Source organism: Mirounga angustirostris, unplaced genomic scaffold (genome assembly GCF_029215605.1).
Source record: "Mirounga angustirostris isolate CCGP_5_RB_7025 unplaced genomic scaffold, mMirAng1.0.hap1 SCAF_13, whole genome shotgun sequence".
Taxonomy (NCBI): domain Eukaryota; kingdom Metazoa; phylum Chordata; class Mammalia; order Carnivora; family Phocidae; genus Mirounga; species Mirounga angustirostris.
Window position 1 is genome coordinate 32,676,975 of NW_026991721.1, and position 22,300 is coordinate 32,699,274.

The 22,300-nt window shown below is 35.6% G+C and overlaps 1 long non-coding RNA gene across 1 annotated transcript in view; it reads right to left on the minus strand.

The window, feature by feature from the left end:
- Positions 1 to 17,844, minus strand: part of LOC135362347 (uncharacterized) — a 29,618-nt gene extending 11,774 nt beyond the window's left edge. Inside the window, exons 1-2 of the long non-coding RNA XR_010406919.1 lie at positions 17,623 to 17,844; positions 13,976 to 14,087 (exon numbers count right to left, since the gene is read on the minus strand). This is a non-coding gene — a long non-coding RNA (uncharacterized LOC135362347). The remainder of the gene's footprint in view (positions 1 to 13,975; positions 14,088 to 17,622) is intronic.
- Between the last annotated feature and the right edge of the window lie 4,456 nt (positions 17,845 to 22,300).

Below are 22,300 nucleotides of genomic sequence, written 5' to 3' on the forward strand. Positions count from 1 at the left end.
CAAAAAAGATCTCGATAAAGAACTTAACTTTACACATCAAAAAACTAGAAGAACAAACTAAGACCTAATTTATCAGACAAAGGAAATAATAAAGTTTAGAGAAGAAATAAATGAAATAGAGACTAGAAAAACAATAGAAAAGATCAAGATAAAATGTGAATTATATGTTGCTGGAGTGATGTTCCCCATTCCTCCCCACCATACCAGCTGAGTGAATCAGTAGTGGCTCTGTATTTTCACACTCAAAGTCTAATGAAATCACATCATATCTCCTGCAGGCCCAGTGATTTGGAGCCTATTGAATCATTTCCTACAAAATAAAAAATGGGTTGTATCCCTTTTTAACCTTTGCCAGTAATAAGAAACTGTATTTTGGGGGCTATTTTTGGTTTTGAGGCAATGATTTACATATAAGTATGTTACTCTAAGTAATTTATTTAATTACCCTAAGCTCATCAGATCTGAATGGAACTCAGTACAAGAAAAGACTCTTCCACAGAATTTTTTATCAAAATCTTGTTATATTTGACAACTACTCTCAGTGAAAGGACATTATCAGCAAGGACTAGCTAGATTATCTTCCCAGTTTGGCTCTCATAAGGAGTCTATGATACTATTTTTTTTCATTGTCTAGTCTCTTTTTTTTTGTACACAGTATAGTTTTAATGAGTTTAGCATAAGTCTCTTCCCAAAAGCTTCTACACATAAATTTATAACGCATATCTTAATAAATGAAGATGTTACTTAAAAGATGCATTATAGGGGCGCTTGGGTGGCTCAGTAGGTTAAGGGTCTGCCTTCAGCTCAGGTCATGATCTCAGGGTCCTGGGATCAAGTCCCACATTGGGCTCCCAGCTCAGCGGGGAGTCTGCTTCTCCCTCTCCTTCTGCCCTTCCCCCTCCCCCCTTGCTCCTGTGCTTGCATGCACTCTCTCTCTCTCAAGTAAATAAGTAAAATCTTTTAAAAAAAAAGATGCATTATACTAGTACGATTTTTGATATTTCATTTAGCCCATGTCCCTGATCCCTAGTGTCCTCAAGCCATACGTCAAAATCTTGAATTGCCTAAATTTTATGTGTCAAATCAGTAACAACAATAAAATCCCACATAGTCTTCTTTCTTTCCTAATTTTGCCCATTTCCCCTAGGGTTTTAACTAGCTTCAAAACTGGAGGTCTGTCTTTATAATGAAATCTTTTAAATAAAGTAGCTCAAAATAAACAGAAAAAAAAGCTGTAGCAATGGAGTTTGGTCACTCAAAATCACCTTTTATTTAAGAATCAATAAATAACCCCAAGAAAGACAACAGGATAAAATTTCCATTTCATGGTCGCCTGGGTGGCTCAGTCGTTAAGCGGCTGCCTTCGGCTCAGGTCATGATCCCAGGGTCCTGGGATCGAGTCCCATATTGGGCTCCCTGCTCGGCAGGAAGCCTGCTTCTCCCTCTCCCACTCCCCCTGCTTGTGTTCCGGCTCTCGTTCTCTCTCTCTCTGTCAAATAAATAAATAAAAATCTTAAAAAAAAAAAAATTTCCATTTCATTATTTAACCTTATTTCATTCATTCAGAAAATATTTATTGAGCACCTACTAAACATCCCTAAGGCACTGATAAATGCTCAATTTATATTCTATATGTGTGTGAAACAAAAGGAATAGCTAATTCATGCCAGGGTTCTTTATTGACTGTTCACTTGACAAATATGTTTATGATGATGACGATCATTATTTTTTTAAATTATTTCATCTAATATGGTTGGTATTCTTTTTGGAATTGTTTTCTGCCTTCAGGAATACTCAACATTAGAGTCCTTGAGCTGGGATTTTCCTCTGTGAATCCCCAACAATTTGTGCATTAAATTTTTTAATGGCTATTTTCATGTTACTAGTTTACATCATTTAAAATAAATTCTGTATTCAATGTAATACATAATCTATTGTAATTCAAAATAATATAGAATTAAATTCAAAGGTAATGTGTGGATTGACAAATAGGTAAATAGATTAATATATAGATGATACTGATAATTCAAGATTATTAGATTAATATTGGTAAGAGATTAATATTGTATTTTAATGATTAATAATCAATATTGATATTTATTCTCTCCATACCAAAAAATAAATAAATAAATGCCACCTCAGCTCTAAGAAAGAAAGCTCTCTAGACCACTGAAAATATGTTCAATGAAATTTTCACTTGTGTTCCAGTATGTGTGGGTTTCTAGGAGGATAGGGACAAATGCCAATTTCAGACAATGTTTAACATGTAATATCATGATTAATATGTAGGTGACATGAGCCTCTGTATTGTAAAATGACAATTTTTGAGAAAAATGAAATGATAATATGAATGATATATTCATAAGGAATGAGTAAGGTAGATATAAATTAAATTGATTCATTGACACTAATTTTTAATTGAAGTTTCTACTCTACTCTGATTTAATGTTACACCACATTACTCAAAATCAAGATACTTTTAAACTCCTTGTTTTCAACAATATATAACCTAGTCATTATGAGCTTGGAATGGAAAGACATTTTGTATCTATGGATTGAAAAAAATTAATATTATTAAATGTCTATACTACCCAAAACAATCTGTAGTTTCCATGCAATCCATATAAAAACCTCAATGGCAGTTTTATAAAAATAGAAAAAACAATTCTAACTTTTTTTATGAAACCACAAAATGCCATAAATAGCCAAAGTGATATTGAGCCAGAACAAGTCTGGAGGCATCACACTTCCTGATTTTAAAATATATTACAAAACTATAGTAATTACATAACATGTATGAACCTTGAAGACATTAACTAGATGAAACAAGCCAGTCACAACAGGACCAATACTACATGATTCCACTCAGATGACTTATCTAAAGTAGTCAAACTCATAGAAGCAAGAAGCAGAATGGTGGTTACCAGGGATGGGGGGAGGGTGAGATTGCAGTTGTTCAAGGGCTATAGGGATCCAGTCATACAAGATGAAAAAATTCTAGAGATGTGCCTTACAACACTGTGCTTATAGTTAACAATATTGTGCTGTGCACATGAAAATGTGCTAAGAGGGTAGACCTCATGAAACGTGTTTGTTTGTTTACCACAATAAAAAGATAAAGAAATATGTCTGGCACATAGATAAACTATGATAACTACAGTTCTTGGGAATGGTCATAGTATATTTTCAAAGTCTGTGCCCAGCGACTGAGTATAAAGAGCAGTGGGAGCAATGAGTGGTAGGAGAAGAGGTCAGAGAAATAGCCAGAAACCAGATCCTGCAGTGCCTTATGTCAGCCTTGGGGAGAAGTTTGGACTATAAGTCATTGGGAGCCTCTGGAATTATAAGAACAAAGAGTAACATGATTGAATTTTTCACTTTATTCTCTTTAGTTCTCCCATGTCTTTATTAAGGATTTAATTCAGTGATTCAGCCCAGAATTGCCCATATGTATGGGCCCTCAGAAAGTAGTTTCTGATACTGAAATAAGAATCACTATGGAATTTGGCTTTTTCTTAAGGGATATGAAACAGAACTTCTTCACTGAATTTCATCCCAGCTGTATTTCTTTTTTTTTTTTTTTTTAAGATTTTATTTATTTATTTGAGAGAGAGAGAATGAGAGAGAGAAAGCACATGAGAGGGAGGAGGGTCAGAGGGAGAAGCAGACTCCCCTCTGAGCAGGGAGCCCGATGCGGGACTCGATCCCGGGACTCCAGGATCATGACCTGAGCTGAAGGCAGTCGCTTAACCAACTGAGCCACCCAGGCGCCCCCCAACTGTATTTCTTAATCTTCCTTGTAGACACAGAAGAGCCTGAAGCAAACACTATATTATATTCAAGAAATCATCGAAATTGAAGTCCTTTAATGATTATCCAATGGCTAGCTCATCGCAAATTGTCACTGTATGAGCCCTTTTACAACCATTGATACTGGCCTAATTCCAAATTAAATGAAGACAAACTTGTTACTTCTAAAGCTTATTTCCTCCTGTTGGAAAAATTATCTGAAACTTGGAAATAGGTAAACAGATTAAGAAGTGTTTGTTGTTTTTTGTTTTTTCTTTTTCAGTGCAATTCTGGGCTTCCAACTTTGCTAGAATTTATATTGACTGGGATATTATAATTGTGTAAGGACAGAAATTAACTTGCAGATTTTTTTGTCAGTTCAAGAGACAATGTCTTTCTGGTGGAACAGATAACCTGAGAGGTTGTGGTTTATGGCTTTGCTGGACATTAATTAGATTTCTGTATAAATCAGCACTCAACCTGGCATTTCTTTGTTAAATTTTCTATAGACACTTAGCTTCTCAAGTGCTCTTTGAACTGTGCACAACATCTTAATGGTTTTTTTCTTAATTAATGAATCAAATAAGTCTTTGATTTTACATTTTACATTTGTATGGAGTAATGATTGTACATTTTACATTTGTATGGAGTAATGATTTTTTTTTCCTTTTTGAAAATTATACTTTAACATCCCTCAGATTTCCTTTTTCATGATCAAAGCTCCAGTTCCTTCTTATCTCTACCCCAATAAACATCCTCGGGTTTCTGCAATACTTAAAATACAATGTCAATATCAAAACTTATTTTTAAGGAAAAATAATATCACAGTTGATTATGATTTACAAGCATATAGCAAAAAACACTGACACCAGTAGCTTCCAAAAGGGGTTGTTGCTATGGAGATCTCATCACAGATATCCCACATGGAGGACGATTAAATGATTATTAGAATGATTATTATTATTTTCAGTTGTCAGTTACCACCTAAAATATAATTATACATTCAGGCAGGAAGAAGACATAAAGCCCATTAAGTTGCCAATCTGAAGACTAAGTGACACAGTCTGGCATGCAGTTTGCTATGCAAGAGGTATATCAAGAAGGAGGAAAAAAGCAATACTGCTGAAAAAACAGCCAGTGTTGGGGAATAAATACCTCCTTTGTAAAGAATTTATAATCCACTACGTTTCCTTGGAGCAAGACAAATTTGGATAACAAGGTAGAGTTCATATAAAGGGAAACTATCTAAAAAAGTATCAATTACATAGATGGTATGACATATATATGACAGTGATTCTTAAAATTGAGTGTGTTGATTCATTATGAATACATAATAAAAAAGCAGCTTCCTAGTATCTACCTTGAGAAAATCTCTTGCAGTAAATCTGGGGTATGATACAGAAATCTGTATTTTTAACACTAAATTCTGATTATTCAAATTCAAGTGTCATATCTAACATTTCAATGCTAAGATAGTTCAGGCAACACTGGTTATCTCACTTTGATCTCAGCTCTACTTTCATGTGACCTTGAATAATTCTTTTGTGGCTAACATAGATAATATGGCCAATCTGAAACATACCTATACTATGTTTATATGCATAAATTGTTCTATCATTTATCTACTATCTATGTATCAACCTATCTCTATTTCAAATCCTTGCACTATTTCGATTTCTGATTAGGATAATTTATGCCTCTCCTTTCTTTGTGTTCTATGTATTCAGACTCTTTAATTTTATCTAATTTCTTTAATACTCTCTCTGAGGTAGTCTAGTAATTTGGAAAGGAAGAATAAAGTGAGAACACCTTTATATCCACTAAATTTTAAATATTTATTTCAAACACCCACCTACTTTTCTGAACACTTCCTCATCATTCAACTTACCCTGTATTGCCGTTGACATGTAGCCTTGAGTTCTTTAAATGTGTCAGTTCATTATTATAGTGGGTGTATCTAACCATTATTTTTTTAATCTGAAGAAGAGGTGTTGGTATACACACACACACACACACACAGTAAAAATCTTGTAGGAATACCAAACATGTCAAAGTAAACAAATGATTACACCAGAAAAAAAATGTATTGCCAATTGTACCTAGAAAATTGAGTATAAAAAGCTGCAATCCTAAGAAAATTGTTTAGTTCATCATTCCATGTATTTCTATTAATAAGATATTAAATTATAAAACTAGGCCAGTTTATATACATACCATAGCTGTACTTGGTATGCTTCAGTCACCCTTTTAAATTTGATCATTTTAGAACTATACTTGGAAGTTTGTAATGCATTTTCATCTTTTGTTATCTCATTTGGTCCACCTAGCAATTTTGTGAGGTAAGGAAGGCAGGTGTGGATCTTATTAGTTTATAGGCAAGGGTGATCAATTTTAGGGAGGATGAATGACTTGCCTTAGTTCACAAGGCTAATTACCCTGCAAGGGTCAGAAAAAGATTTATACTGAAAATATATTAAGCTAATTTCAGAGTGATTCTCACTATAGTGCTATGACAAGGAAGCAATCAGACCAATGAGAGAATTAGCTTTTCATTGATTTATTCCAGCATTATTTATTGAGACACTACTTTGTGCCAAACCCCACAAATACAACCATAGACAAAAGAGATAAAAACTCCACTCTCAAGTAGATTATATTTTGGGCAGCCAAAAAATCAACAAATCAATACATAATGTAAGGTCATGTACTAAATATTATAGAAGAAATAGAAATATGAAGACAGATAAATAAAGACATAGAGATAATAAGTGATAGAATAGAGATACTATTTTAGATAGGATAATCATTGCACACATTTCTGATAAGGTGATATTTGAATGAAGCCTAAAAAGGAGTAAGACATGTGATATTGGAAAAATAGCAGCCATGGAAAAAGAAAACAGTGCAAAGACTCTAAGACAAGGGATATTTAGAACCTCCAGGCACAGGGAGGCTAGTGTGACTGGAGCCAAGTGAGCCATAGATAGAATAATAGATGAGGCCACGAAAGGCACCGTAAGGTCTAGTATACCATGATGATGATATTTTATCAATTAAATGGGAAACCATTAGAAGGTTTTAGGGGGAGGGGTGCCATGATTTCATTTATATTTTTAAAGAGTTATGTCATTTTGTGCTTTGTAGACTTAGGAGAAGGGGTGAACAGAATGACAATTTAAGGGGTTAGTATAGTCATTCAAGAAGTTTAAAAAGGTTTAATTTTAAGATTTTGGTGAATTTTAGTAAGATCCAAACCTTTCATGAGTTGTTCGGTTCTATAGAAATCCTCCTTCAATTATTTCTAATAATAAAATTTGATGTATATCAGGGAGGGTTCTATTCATAAGCAATCATTTTATTTATTTTTTATTTTTATTTTTTTAAAGATTTTATTTACCTATTTCAGACAGAGAGAATGAGAGGGAGGAGGGTCAGAGCGAGAAGCAGACTCCCCGCTGAGCAGGGAGCCTGATGCGGGACTCAATCCCAGGACTCCGGGATCATGACCTGAGCCGAAGGCAGTCGCTTAACCAACTGAGCCACCCAGGCGCCCCCATAAGCAATCATTTTAAAAATGGTGGTGGAAGGAGAATTAAAATCTATTTATTAGGTACTGAAGCTTTGAAGTTGGGATAAAGGAAAATTGAAAAGGAAAGTAAATGCTCCATTTTCCAAATGAGAATAAAAATCGCATTTGAGGGACGCCTGAGTGGCTCAGTCAGTTAAGTGTCCCACTCTGATTTTGGCTCAGGTCATGATCTCAAGGTTGTGAGATTAAGCCCCTCGTCAGGCTCCATGCTGAGGGTGGACCCTGCTTAAGATTCTCTCTCCCCCTCTCCGTCAGCTCTTCCCCCCCCACACGTGCTCTCTCTCTCTAAAAAAATAAATAAAAATCTCATTTGAGAAAAGATATGGAAGCTAGTAGAATCATTTCTACCATCACACATGAAATATGGTTCTTTTGATTATCTTATCAGTGTTTTAAAGGTCTCTCAGGACACCTGGGTGGTGCAGTCAGTTAGGCTCAGATTGTAATCTCAGAGTTGTGAGATCAAGGTCTCTGTGCTTAGCACAGAGTCTGCTTGAAATTCTCTCCTTCTCTCCCCCTCACACTCATGCTCTCTATCAAAATAAATAATTATTTTAAAAGATTAAAAAATAAAGGTCTTTTTTCCCTATAAAATGTTAAATAAAACTTGTAACTTTAAAAGTTTACCCTTATGTCTAATCAATTAAAATTTTTTTTCTATTTCTCATTGGAACTCTACGTTAATGAACACAGTAAAATTTTTTTTAATTTTTAAAAAAATGTTTTTATTGTTATGTTAATCCCCATACATTACATCATTAGTTTTAGATGTAGCGTTCCATGATTCATTGTTTGTGCATAACACCCAGTGCTCCATGCAGAACGTGCCCTCCTCAATACCCATCACCAGGCCAACCCATCCTCCCACCCCCCTCCCCTCTAGAACCCTCAGTTTGTTTTTCAGAGTCCATTGTCTCTCATGGTGAGCACTGTGAATTGTGCAAGACTGTTGAATCACAGATCTGTACCTCTGAAACAAATAATGCAATATATGTTAAGAACACAGTAAAATTTTAAAAGAATAATATTGTAATTGCTAACTTTGAAATTTCATATTGAAACAATAAGCATACATAATACTGCTACCTTTTTACCAAAATTTCAAAAATGAAAAGGAAATTACTTCTTAAATCTCAAAATAAGAAGAGAATGAGTTTCATAGAAAAATCACTTTGTTAACATGTTTCTCATTTTTTTTTACATCATTTTTTTCTACATCTAGAGAGTGGGAAAATTTCACAAGTAATACTTATAGGTGGATCAGTGTTTAGGGAAACCCAGATTTAACCTTTCTTCCTCATTTATAAATTGGCACTTATTCTCAACATTGATATCACAGTGAAATGAGATAATGTATGCAACTCAACTCAGGAAGTACATGTTGAAATTGCTCAACAGCATGAATTAATTCCTAGTCCCTTCAGTAAGGTAGCACAGTGTAATGAAAACATCTATGTTAAGCTCTCTCAGGTTGGAATTCCTTGAACACTTATTAGTTGTATAAACTTGGGGAAATTACATCATCCCCTTGATGTTCTGATTTCTCAACTTTAAAGCAAGCAAAATAATCATGTTCTAGAAGGATTGTTAAAAGATTAAGTTAAACTAGATAGATGTTAGATGATAGATAGATAGATGATAGATAGATAGATAGATAGATAGATAGATAGATAGATAGATAGATAGATGATAGATAGATGATAGATTCCCTATATGAAGATTTTTCACATAAGCAAAAGGCTGAGCACAATTAAGCTCAGTTGAGCTCATCAGCTTAGTTTCTTTCCTCCTACCCCTTCCTCAGTCTTCTATTAAAAGCTGTTCTATAATAATAAATGTATGAGAATTTTACTTCTTACACTCCCTAATGTCAGTACACTAACTACAGTACCTTGAGATTATCAAAGGATTTGCTCTTGTTTTTCCTCCAAGCCTGTGTTTTTTTGCTTCTCATTGCTTTTCTTTTTATGATTCAACAGGGCAAGGAAAAATTTCCTCAAACATCTTGCCTTCTTGAGGAAATATTCCTTCAGTAGATGGTTTTTTTCTTTCCATTTATTCTCCATTTTTTGGAAGATCTTGTGCCAAAGAATTGGTATTTGTTTTTTTCATTTGTTTGTTTTTCATTTATTTGTAGCTATTTTTCCCATCTCAATAACTAAGGACTGATAATTTTGTTTGTTTGTTTTATAATAAGGCAGATAGAGTGTATTATCAAGTTTTCATCATCAACTTTTACTTGAATTCAATTTTATACTCTCTGCCTATTGTCTTAATCCTGTTTTTCTTTTTTTTAATAGATCTTTTTTTTTTAAGATTTTATTTATTTATTTTAGAGAGAGAGAGAGAACGAGCAGGAGGCAGGGAGAGGCAGAGGGGGAGGGAGTGGGAGAAGCAGATTCCCCACTGAGCAGGAAGCCAGATGCGGGGCTCCATCCCAGGACCCTGTGATCATGACTTGAGCTGAAGGCAGATGCTTAACCGACTGAACCACACAGGCACCCCCCAATCCTGTTTTTCTGTTTATTATTTTGTTCTACATTGCAAGAGAACAGTTTAATCTCTTATAACTTTTCTCAAATACATTTAAATAACTCAGGATAATTAAATATATAAGCAAGCAACTAGAAGTTCTAGTATGTAGGAAAAACATATAACAAGGGAGAAAAAATTTTTTTTTCAAAAACCAACTCCCATACCCATGGACCATTTGCATAAGAATGAGAAAGGTTGGAGGCTAAAAACAAGAATAATATTAGAATATTCTAAAGGGAAATAATTGGAATCAAGAATCATGTTGCTTAAAAATAAGATTTTGCATTTTTAGCAAATTTTTCAATGATAGTACTGCTTGAACCAAATTGTATTTTCACAGTCCATTTATTAAAACGATATTTTAAAACTGCATTATTATTCAGGAAAAAAAAAGAAGAAAAAAACCACAAGGTGAAATACCAGATGCTTGACTAAACAATGCCTGAATACAACTGTGGAGCTTGTACTGTAGATGTTAGACACATAGGCAGTACAAGGTCTGCAGATTGTGATACAGATTAACCACTCCCTGTCCAGGTAGCTCCTGGCAAATAACACTTTTGTTTTTCACCTTGATTTTCTCATCTGAAAAGTGGAAGAGTAAATAGTACATGTATTACAATCTATAGTGCTATCTTGAAAATTATGAAATTATATCCAACAAATATTATTGAATATATGTTGAAGGCAAACATTTTGCTAGATGATGAGTAATGTAAACTGGTGACAGATTGCTCATAATCTAATGCAAGAAGAGAAGTCTTCTAAAAGTACCTAAGAAAGCCTTATGCAAGTATCCACATAGGCTATGATAAAGAGTCTACTAGTATAAACCAAGTACTCTGGAGACACCATTACGAGTTTGGTGGTAGGATTTAAGTTGTGAGCAGATACAATATTATGGAGTAGATTGAGTTTTGTATTTGTGCATAATTGATTTGACCATCTCCCTCTCATAAATTTTAGCATACTTTATTAGTTTTAATTTTATTCCCTCAAATTAATAAATTATCCCTCATTACTGATAAGAAAATAAAATTAGAAAAAAAGAAAAAAATTGGAGTTACATTATGAACTCTAAATTCAGGTGTTATATAACAAATATACAAAGACCAACTGATACAAAGACCTTAAAAGCTATACAGCAGCTCTGCAATACCTGGAGGCAAGCCTGTTTATTAAAAAATTCCATAGTTTTCAGAATGCTGTATATGTAGTTAACCTACAGATGGCCTGATGAAGTGTTCCCCAAAGGAATGATGGTATGTGGTCTCTGGCCAATACAGCAAGTGTGAAAGTCCTATGGAATTTTTTTAAGTAATCTGTACACCCAATGTAGGGTTTAAATTCATAACCCCAAGATCTAGTCGCATGATGCACCAACTGAGACAGCCAGGCATTCCTGGAATTTTTTTTCCAAGTTTTTATTTAAATTCCAGTTAGTTAATACACAGTGTAATATTAGTTTCAAGTATAGAATTGAGTGATTCATCCCTTACATACAACACCCAGTGCTGAGCACAACAAGTACCCTTCTTAATACCCATCACCTACTTAACCCATCCCCTGCCCACCTTCCCTCCAGTAACCATCAGTTTGTTCTCTATATGGTTAAGAGTCTGTTTCTTGGTTTGCCTCTTTTTTTCGCCTGTGTTCATTTGTTTTGTTTCTTAAATTCCACGTATGAGTGGAATTATATGGTATTTGTCTTTCTCTGACTAACTTTTTTCACTTAACATAATAGTCTCTAGCTCAATCCATGCTGTTGCAAATGGCAAGATTTCATTCTTTTTTATGGCTGAGTAATATTCCATTATATATATCATTTCTTCTTTATCCATTCACTAGTCAATGGACATTTGGGCTCTTTTCGTAATTTGGCTATTGTTGATATTGCTGCTATAAACATCAAGGTGCATGTATCCCTTCAAATTAGTATTTTTGTAACTTTTGGGTAAATACCTAGTAATGCAATTGCTGGATCATAGGGTAGTTCTATTTTTAGCTTTCTGAGGAACCTCCATATGGTTTTCCAGAGTGGCTGCACCAGTTTGCATTCCCACCAACAGTGTAAGAGGGTTCCCCTTCCTCCACATCCTCACCAATTCCTGTTGTTTCCTGTGTTGTTAATTTCCATTCTGACAGGTGTGAGGTGATATCTCATTTTAATTTTAATTTGTATTTCCCTGATGATGAGTGGAGCATTTTTTTCATGTGTCTGTTGGCCATCTGTATGTCTTCTTTGGGAAAATGTCTGTTCGTGTCTTTTGCCTATTTTTAAACTCGATTAATTGGTTTTTGGGTGTTAAGTTTTACAAGTTCTTTATATATTTTGGCTACTGACCTTTTATCTGATATGTCATTTGCAAATCCTTCTCCAATAGAATTTTTTTTAACCAAGAATCCACCAAAAACATATTTGAGCCTAAAAATGTCACACAATAAACATAGCATAGTAGCAACCAAGGATTTTGCAAATTTCTGCCAAAATTCAGTTTTAACTTGAAAATCTGGCACAAGTTTTTCTTCTCTGCTCTAGGACCCACTGCTTTCTACAGATTTTCTCCTCTTGTTGTCCCTAGACAATACCATGCCGTTGAATAAACTCTGCCTGGCTAGGGATGGGCAAGCAAGTGTAACAACAGAAAAACAGAGCAGGGCTCCCAGTGCTAAGCAAAACCCATTGTTGCTTTTCATTTCCTCGGTGCGTTAAGAAAAATTAAATGTTTTTTACCTCTAGGATTTAGAAACATTACAAGACCCATTTAAATTGAACATTAAGTCTTAATCCCTAAATTAAAGTAAAATGCACAATTTGTTTAATTGTAGATATGCTATTAAACAATTTGAGGCACATTTACGAGCTGGAGGAAATGGGATAGGGGAAGGTGTATTCTTTTCTCCCTTCCTTTGACTTCAATGTTATCATTTAAGCAAAACTGCTGAGAATAACCAGTCATTTAAAAGTAATTTAAATATACCTGAAACTGAAAATTTAATATTTCCCTAAGCTCTCACTGATCCATTTCAAATTTTCTAACTATTAAGTCTATTAAAGAGAATCAAAGGACCAGGGCTAATTCCTTGAAGAGGGTATGGGCAGCATATGGAAACTGGAAAAGTATGAGAATGAGTATGATCCCTGACACCAACCTAAGAAACTTGTTCATGGTTCACAAAATTTTAATTTTAAAATTGCAGAATATGATTTTTTTGAGAAAGAACTAGTAATAGTAACTGTGGGTATATATGTATAATCATAATAAACTTGAAAGGCATCAATGTCAATGTTCCCTAAAGCATGAACATAAAACATTTAAACATTTATGAAAGAATACTCTAAGTCTGTTCCTGAAAATGGTTTTGATTCCTGGGCCCTACCCCTTGACCTACCACATCCTTATAGGAAAGAATGGAACCTGTGTATATCCTATTTTAAAACATGTTTGTCAGGGGATTTTTAAGTACCATAAAGCTTGAGACCTATGTTTTTACATTTTATAAATGAAGAGAAATTCAGAATATCGAAGCCACTTGCGCAAAGTAACACAATTAGGAATCAGCAAAAATTCGATTAAAATGTCATGTCCTCTTGATTAGAAGCCCAGAGCCGTCTCCCAGATACGGTTTAGTCTCAGGTGTAACCAACATTGGCTTGCTTTGCTCCTCATTCATGGAGAACTCAGGTGGGCTCCTCTCCTAGGAGGAAGGGCCCAGTGTAGTCACCAGCCCATCCATAGCTCTCAAGGTCATTTCATTTAGCATTTGTATTTGTTGTTTTTTTTTTCTTCATCAAAGATATTTCCTTCATATTGAACCTCAGTAAATGCATGTATGTATTTACTTGTTTGTTTTCCCAGGTGAGGGTGAACGGGATAGCTGAGTGATCTTGAGGGAAGACAACCATGATCATTTTAATTTGCAATAGGGGCCAGATTTGTTCTTTCTGTTCAGAAGCAGAAACAACTATTTTCCATTGAGAGATCTGATGTGCTCATATCAGCTTTCACTGAGGTCTCTGATAGCCATCGACTCCTGGGATTGAGTCTTTTTAACACTTACCTAGTTCTTCCCTCCTTCAATAATGCTTTGGTGTCTGAAAACCTCCCTTAGTGCTGTATTTTCTTTTTGTCATTCACTGGTACATTTTCTTGCTACAGCCTCTCCACATACCCTTCAAAGAGTAACACAGAATACGAGAAAATAAAAATAGACAAAATATTAGCTGACTTACCTACTCAAAACAACCGTTTAAAATCATATTACAAAACACTGATCAAAAAATAACATAAAAATGAACATTTATCAAGTGCCCACCATGTGACAGGAACTGGGCATATTCATCACATTTAACCCCCTCCCCACTTTCCAATGGCCTACTGGAAGTATCCCCCCACATACTTATAAAGAAACTAAGGTTTGGTTACCCAGCAAAAAAAAAACAACATTTGAACCAAGATTTTTTTTTCTGCTTTCCAAATCCTTATTCTTCCCCTATATTTATACCATTGAGTATTTTTTTAAACTTAACTACTAGGAGTTAACACAGAGCAAGTGGAATTACAAGAAAAGGGCTTTTATTCACTTACTCTGAGTCTCCCTGCCTGGATTCTCTTTGATCCCTATTTCTTTGTCAGGAACAGACCTGCAGATCCCTTGCCTTGTTGGAAGATGCAAAATGTGTTTTGTGATTATCATGGGGAGTAGGTAAAAAAAGACTCCAGAGACAGACTCCCTGCATTCAACTCCCACTGCTAGCATTGGTAATATGAGGTTTTAGGCACATTTCCTAATCTAAGCATCTCTTTTTCCCATACTGCACCCTGGGGTTGTTGTGAGGCACAGAGGAGACAGTTTGTGTAAATTAAATTGCTGAATAGAATAAAGCTTCAGCATGCAGCAGTTATAGTGTTATTAGTACAGTTATTATTACAGTTAGCACGAGATGTGTGACCTTGGGTAAATTGCTTAACCTCTCTGAGCTTGAGTTGCATCTTAGAAAAATTAAATAACAAATCTGTCATGGCTGTGTGATGATAAAAGGGTATTAAATTGGATGACTTATATAAGATGTCTAGCAAAATACCTGGGAAAAAGCAGATACATAATAAATGCTACTTTTCCCCTGTGTTTCAGGTGTCTTGTGGATCCTTTCTACCCCATTCCATTATGGTTTTTTATTAATGTAAGGGCTGATCTGAATATGTTGCTCTGTCATGCTCAATACAAAACAAGTAGGCCAGCTGCAACCCTACTCGGGAGGAACTACCCTCACTACAAACTTGATCTTCGTTCTGAAAGCATTAGTTGAGTGATAAAAAGCGATTCTCCCAATCTCACAGTGGAACATAACTTACATGTAGTTACATAACAAACGAAGCATCTGGAGTCCATCCCACTTACCCGCTATTAAAGTTCTGTAGTCTAAAAACTATAGTCTATCATCTCTACCAACAAACCCACAACTTAAGCTTATTAGAGCTTGAACCTCTTTAAGATATAAATATATAAGGGCAGGGGAATGTGGAACACCTATTATTGAATATTGTACTATAGGAGTGATGTGTTTATTAAAAGTGACAAAACTAAATCAACTGTTTTTACTTTCATTAAATTATTGATATATGAACAGTCTACCTATATGCTCTACATTTGGCTTACTAAGCGAGTAAGGAAAGACTGAAAGGAAATGGTCCTGTGGGTTGTCCTACCTTTCCCTTTTGTTTCTGTATCATCATTTTCAACTTAAGTGATTGGCTAATACAAAGTATAATGAGTAAGAAAGGTCAATACAAAATTGACTTAATACAAAGTATAATGAGTAAGAAAGGTAGGATTCCCTGGTTGTTCACGTATGTTAAAACAGAATTACTTTCTTTTTTGTGTTCGATGCACATATTCTAGCTTAAATGCAAATTGGGGCTTCTCAGGTCTGCCTCTGCCCCTTCTTAGAAGTCATTCTAGACATAACATGCTGATCTCATGCTTGCTTTAATTCTGGCTGAACTTCCATGCAGCCTGGCTCAATCAGAATTTTGTGTTCATGGGGCATCACAAGTGGGATGATAAGCAAGGGTGCATATTACAAGCCTGTTTTCTCCCCACCACACATGCGCCATTAACTCATTAGATTTCTCCTATAAAACAAAGATAAAATTATTACAGTTTTTGAGATAGTGACTGCAGAAGCATGGGGCCCTTCTGAGTGAGAGCCCTGTGCACAGGTACAAGTTGCATGCATATGAACTGTCCTTACTCCCAAAATCAGTGTTCTGGCCAGGGCTCCGGGGTGGCTCAGGTGGTTGAGCAGCTGACTCTTGATTTTGGCTCAGGTCATGACCTGAGAGTTCTGAGATTAAGCCCCACATTGGACTCCCTGCTCAGCATGGAGTCTACTTGTCCCTCTTCCTCTCCCTCTTCCTTGCCCACCCTCCCCACCTTGCATGCGCACTCTCTCTCTCTCGTTCTCTCTACCCCAAATAAATAAATAAAAATCTTTAAGAAAAAAATCAATGTTCTGGCCATGTCACTCAGTTACACACAACTTTTGATAAACCTCTGTGGTCTCCCTAATTAGTCCATAATTCCTTAGCCTGCATTTCAGGGTCCTCCACAAACTAGTCAAATTCTCTTTTTCCTAGGCTATCTCACTGTACATCCTTGTGTACTGTGTACTCCAGCCATGCTGAATGTAATCCTAAAATTTCCCACCTCTGCACATATACTCACACTACCAAAGACATACCCACCTTTCAAAGTACAGCACCGATGTCCCCTCTTATTTGAATCTGTCTTCCCCTTCCTTTTACACCATAAAAGTAAATTACACTTTCTTTAAATGGTGGAATATTTTATGTTTACTTCTTGTTAACCATGTAAGGTTCTACCTTGTATCATTGGTGTACTTATGTAAATATCTGAGCTATGGTGATGAGAGCTCTGATCCATTCATTTTTCTAAAAATCTTCCATGGCAGCCAGCTTGAGATAAAGAGACTGAATGGTTAATTTACTTTTGTTCTCTGCTTCATTTCTTTAGACATAACCTGATTTGCTTTCAAGCATCAACAGTTTTAGCAGACTATTTGAAATTTGTGAACTCTACTGAAGCTCTCATTCTGAATTTATTCAATGTCATCATTATTCCTTCGTTCTCCGGTTCAAGCAGGGTAGAACTATAACCTTGAATCTCCTTAAGTCCTAGGATTAAAACTATCACATTTCCTTTGTGTGGAAAAAAAAAATAGGGTTCAGCTTCACATTTTAAAAAATTCTATCATTTTAACATAAAAAAAAAAAAACAACCCTCTCGTTTTAGTGTGATATAATATGATGCCTCTATAATATAGGTTGTATTTACTTTCTGGGGAGAATACTACAGAATCACATCCTACTTTCCTTATATTTCAACAGCTTTCATGCAGTGGAAGTAGGAATGAGCAGGTTACTGAGCCTGCTTGTCACCCATTCATGTGTCTGACAGCTCACATTCACAAAGCTCTAAAAGCCTGGCTACACCTTCTAAAGGAGTGCTTGCATACTTCACATCCAAAAAGCATTTGCCTTCCTATACTTGAAAGTAAAATGTTTAGGTAGTTTTTATTATGGGTAAATAGAAAGATTCATGGTGGCACGCATTAGCATTGTGCAGATGTTTATGTCACAATTTCACATTGAGTGCCATTAAGCCCTTTTAAAACTTAATCTTACATCTCTCGAGTCAAATATGGTAGTACTTGATTTCTTCCCATGATGGATTCAACCTGTTAGGTCTCATTGTTTCCATTGTGAACACACTGTAATAGACTTGAGTAAAGAAAGTTAGAAAATTAATGAACAAAAAATAGAATTAGTTTCAACAACTACATATATATATGGTTGGTTTAAAATATGATATAATTGCAGCATTGTAAACAAAGACCAAAGCCAAAGTCTATATTATATGTATGAGAGACATTGAATGGAGTATATTTTACAATTCTTAACTTTGAAATTAAGTCATAGAATTCCTATTCAAATTTGAGCCACTGGTGTTCAATGAAATTATATTCCAAATGACATTATTGCATTATTTGCATAAATTAATTTTGTCCCAAATAATCCCAAACTATCCCATATATTTGTTTTATTTCATGGTTATGCTTCACCAACAAACCAATCTGTAACTTACAACACAATCCCCTTAATGAATCTTAAAGAAAAAAATGGCAACATTTTTCAGCTTTTCTAAGTGAGAGTATGTTATGATCAGTGAGTGGAAATACCCGTATTGTCTTAGCAAATCTAGCATACAGTAAAAATATTTGTTTCAGACTTATGCAGACTGACACAATACATTGAGATTTCCCAAATTTGCTAGTTCACATCCCATGCATAACAAATAATCCTTTTTATAATAATAACATTAATTCAAAAGAAAGAATGCATTAGCTATGTGCACTGTTTTGGTTCATGCACAGTTATATTGCCAAGTATAAATTAATAGCATGATTTTTTCCTTAAGTAGGTCTATTGTTTAAACACTTTTTAATTTTTAAAAAAAGGAGTGGGCCATATCCCCAGCAAGTACATGTGCACAAATGCACAATAATGGGAAACTCATGGTCCTCCAGAAGATTGTTTGCCCCATCCCCACCAAGGAAATGTGATGAAGTCTTAATGCTAGGATTTGGGCAATATCAAATATATAGATCGCTCCTTCTAAGAGTTGTGAAACAACAAATATTACTGATCATTAATGTAAATGACTTTGAAATAAATAGATCTACTACAAAAGACCATCACATAATTCTATCCCTATGCAACATTCTTTCATTTAGTAAAAAGAACACTGCAAATTTCTTTAAACCCTGTTATCTGTGATTAATCCCAACATTCAGGACTTTAAGTAGAAATTGGAAGGTATGGCATAGGAATCATAAGAGGTATTATTTTACAAGTTTCTGGTCCTGGGTCTTCATCTTTTTTCTGAAGGTAGGAGGAAAAATGTTGACTTGATGACTACAATTCATTTTCCACTCAAGCCTTGACTCATCAGAACAGTTATAAAGGCCTTGAGTGGCACTGGTATTGCAGTGACAGATTTTTTTTACCCCGTAAGATTCTCTCTTTTTCCTTGTCTCAACCAGTGGCAGACTTGGAAGAGTCAGTTCAGAGTGCAGTATTAGGTCTGCTCTCAAATATTTAGCCTACTAGAGAGGTTTTCCTATGAAGCTTAATCTTGGAACTCCCATTTACCTAAATGCTTCCAAAAACTTTTCCAATGGCCCTTTGCCTAGTTCAGAAGCAGCTGTTAGCCCTGTGTCCTGCAGGCAATGGTCTGGGGCTCAAAACTCCTGGTTGTATTATTAGCTCTGCCAGGCAGTCATTAACTGTGCTCTCATGCAAGTTGCCTTCTCTGCCAGTCCTCTCTTACTTTGTGTATAAAATAAACTGTTTGATCTAAACGAAGTCCAAGATTCACTTGAGCATTAGATAGATTGCATTTGGCCTCTCTCAAGTCTTCTCTTGATCAGAATGTCCAAGACCATATAATGTAGAGATGTGGCCTTTGTTTATGGTATTCCCCCATTCACTCACCCAGAAAAATCTCAGTGGCAGCAGGAATGAGAACATAGGCCTCCGAGCCACATGGAGCCACGAGGCACATGTGGTTATTTTGCAACTTAACTAGTTAGTGCAAATGAGAAACTGAATTTTAAATTTTGTTTAATTTTAATGAATTCAAATTTTAAAACTGCTGCTCAATTCACTTGTTGGACAAACTTAAGCATCTTTGCAGCAACTTGGATATCTGAACTGCCTTTTTCAACTTTAACTTTAATGAAATTTAAATACAGATCAAGTCCATAGATAGAAATTTAGCATTCAAATTGAAATGTCCTGTTAGTCTAATAAAAACACCAGATTTAATGACTCAGAAAAAAAAGAGGTAAATAATCGCATTACTAATATTTATTTATATATATTTTGATTTTTATTTTTATTTTTTTTACTTATATATATAACATTTAATCCATTATCAATATTGACTCGATCTGAACAACTGAGATAATTATTTCCATTTCACAGAGAAATATACTTATATATATTTTTAAAATAATCCCTACACCCAACGTGGTGCTCAAACTCATGACCCGGATATCAAGAGGCAGGTGCTCTACTGACTGAGCCAGCTGGGCGCCCTTCAATAATATTTATATTGACCACATGCTGAAATGACAATATTTTGGAAACTGAGTTAAATAAAGTTTAGCATTAAGTTAATTTCAGCTATTTAGGTTTTTTTTTAGACATGTGGCTACTAATAAATTTGAAGTTACAGTTGTGGCTGTCATATTTCTTTTGGATAGTGTTCTTCTAAAGAAAGACAAATGTAAATGATCCTTGTGTATCTGGTTCTGAGGATGTTTGGATTTGATTACTAACCTTTTAAGATTTGTGTGTCCTTAAGTTTCCTCTTTTCCTTAAATATCTCCAATGGCAGGGGGTTGCACTGGTGTGAAGGATGAAGGTTGGCATTAACACATAATTGAGATTCCACAGTTAGAATACCAATTTTTAATATTCATAAAGCTTAGGAAAACTTTGCTGTGGATAGTCTAATATTAACCTTAATGGAACACAGTATGGAGAAAGTATCACTATTACCTTTGTGTAGATGAGAAGAATGAGTCTCAGAAAGGTTAATGCTGGGCGCCTGGGTGGCTCAGTTGGTTAAGCGACTGCCTTCAGCTCAGGTCATGATCCCAGGGTCCTGGGATCGAGTCCCGCATCAGGCTCCCTGCTCCGCGGGAAGCCTGCTTCTCCCTCTCCTGCTCCCACTCTCCCGCTTGTGTTCCCTCTCTCACTGTGTGTCTCTCTATCAAATAAATAAAATCTTTAAAAAAAAAAAAAATCAGGGGCGCCTGGGTGGCTCAGTCGTTAAGCGTCTGCCTTCGGCTCAGGTCATGATCCCAGGGTCCTGGGATCAAGCCCTGCATCGGGCTCCCTGCTCCGCGGGAAACCTGCTTCTCCCTCTCCCACTCCCCCTGCTTGTGTTCCCTCTCTCGCTGTGTCTCTCTCTGGCAAATAAATAAATAAAATCTTTAAAAAAAAAAAAAGAAAGAAAGAAAGAAAGAAAGGTTAATGCTATGCCCTAGGACAGATAGCAATTAGGAGATACCATAGAATCCAGTTGGCACCCTCGTTACCCCTCACATTTTGATTATTGAAGTGACCTCACACCTCCCCAACCCCACCCTCCTTATCCTGAGTGCTCCAAAGTCCCTGAGTATAATGGACTTCAAATAAAATTGATGGCTAAGTGCTCAGGCTTTGTTGTGGGCTGCTGGGGTTTGAATCTGACTTATTTGATTGTTCACCAAAGGCAAGTATCTATATTTTTAAACCCCTCTCTGAGCTGATTTCTTTTTATTTTTTTTAAATTGTGATTAAAAAACACACTATATAAAATTTCTCTCCTAATATATTTTTAAGTGTAGAATACGGCATTGCTAACTATAGACACATTGTTGTACGGCAGATCTCTAGACTTTTTTCATCTTGCATAACTGAACCTCTGTAATCACTGAACAGCAACTCCCCATTCCTCCTTCTGCAGCTCCTGGCAACCACCATTCTACTTTCTGCTTCTGTGAGTTCGACTACTTTAGATACCTCATGGTATTTGGGCTTCTGTGACTAACTTATTCCACTTAGCACCAAATCTTCAAGTTTCATCCATATTGTAACATATGAAAGGAGTCCTTTTTAAGGTTGGGATAATAGTAGTAAGCACCTTCTAGATTAATTGCAAATACCAAATGAAAGATGCTGCAATATATTAAGGGGTCATTTTATCTTAGCTTTGAATACTTTTAATAATTAATTCCATGAACTTTGGAAAACAGCTATTGAACCTCTTTCCATGTGGCAAAAAGAAGAAGGCACGTTCCCAGAATCAGAGGGTGTGCCCTCAGCCTTTGGCAAAAGAACACTAGTATCTCTCATCGCCTGACTAAACTTTAGATAGGCTTCCTCCTGATTCTAGGCCCCAGACTTCTTTTTTCTTCAGGCCTTTACTTTAGAAAACTTATAGTTGTAAATTCTTTCCCTGCCCCTTTGAGACCTATGTAAAACTTTTTTTAAAGGCTCTTGCCAGTTTTAAGACTCCGGGATGTCTTTGTTAAGGACCTGAGAGCCATCCCTTTGAAATAATGATCATCAAGCAAGATATCACCTTATCTCTAAGGCCCTGTGGGATAATAGAAACCTAACTTTGATAGGCACCAATTAGCAAACACAGACGGCTTAATCACAGAGCAAAGCATTTGCAAATTTAGGAATAACTCAGTATGCTCCACACCTTCCACTGACAGACGTTTCCCAAAGTTCTCCAGTATTTTTC